The sequence below is a fragment of the Octodon degus genome, unplaced genomic scaffold (genome assembly GCF_000260255.1).
Source record: "Octodon degus isolate 3935 unplaced genomic scaffold, OctDeg1.0 scaffold00307, whole genome shotgun sequence".
Taxonomy (NCBI): Eukaryota; Metazoa; Chordata; class Mammalia; order Rodentia; family Octodontidae; genus Octodon; species Octodon degus.
This window is the reverse complement of record NW_004524883.1, coordinates 340,730-342,117: the sequence shown is the minus strand read 5'-3', so window position 1 is coordinate 342,117 and position 1,388 is coordinate 340,730.

Below are 1,388 nucleotides of genomic sequence, written 5' to 3'. Positions count from 1 at the left end.
TAATGAAAAATCCTAGAAATAATGATCAAATCAAAGTGTTTACATCCCCAGCATGCAAATTGTAGCCAGAATATTTCCCACTGAAAGACACCAAGTCTTTCTATAGGTGTGTCTGATTCGAGGTCCAGGGCAAGGGATAGACCAGATGCATGTTTTTTTTTTTTTTTTTTTTTGTCTTGGCTGATAATATTTTTCTGCTCAGTTGCTCCTAACTCCCTTGTCTCAGTCTTTGCCACAGAGCTCTATGGCTTCAAAATTCCTTGCTACCATTATAGTGGAGAATTACTACCTCCCAGTATTTACTGTTTTTAGATTATTGCTGCACAGATAATAGGGATATTGGTTCTGTAGATGCCTTCCTAATCATCATTGTTTGCTTACTAAATCCCTTGAGCTTCTCACCAATTCCTGTCTCCTTTGACTAGTGATTTCTTCTTTCTCATGAAGTCTTCCTCAAACTACCATCAACTTACACATTCTCTTTTCTCTTTCATGGTGTGAGTGTGTGGTTGGAGCATAGTCACTTACTTCATGGCCAGTAAACAAAAAGAGGAAGAGAAAGGGCCTGGTGTCCCAGATTCCCCTTTTAGAGTATACTCCCAGTGACCCACAGACCTCCTCCCTCACCCCAGATCTTAAAGTTTCCACTATAACACATCTAAAGGAAATAATCCTAAAATTCGTATGGAACCAGAAGAGACCCAGAATAGCAAAAGTAACCTGGGGCAATAAGAACAAAGCAGGAGGCATAGCAATGACTGCCTTCAAGCTATAATACAAATCAGTAGCCATAAAAAACAGCATGGTACTGGAATAAAAGCAGACACATGGATCAATGGAACAGAAGTGAAGATATAAAAACCTGACCAAACACATTCAGCTATTTGATCTTTGACAAAGGGGCCAAAAAACATATGTTGAAGGAAAGATAACATAGTCACCAAGTGATGCTATGAAAATTGTTACCTGTTTACAGAAGATTGAAACTGAACCCTTATCTCTCACCTTACTCTAAATTAAAATCTAAATGGATCAAAGATCTAAACATTAAAACAGAAACATTAACCTTCTGGAAGATAACAGATAAAACACTTCAAGATATATGTGTAGGAAGGGATTTTCTAAATAGAATCTCAGTTGGGTGTGGTAGCACATGCCTGTATTCCCAGCTCTCAGGAGGAAGAAGCAGGAGGATCTCTAGAGTTTAAGAGCAGTTTGGGCTACATAGTGAGGTCAAAGCTAGTCTGAACTATCTAGTGAAACCCTGTCTCAAAAACAAACAAACAAACCAACAAACCCCCAACCAAAAACAAAACTTCAACTGCACAAAAAATATAAATTTTTTTGTTTTGCTATATATAAGGATTGCAGATGATATATACATATAT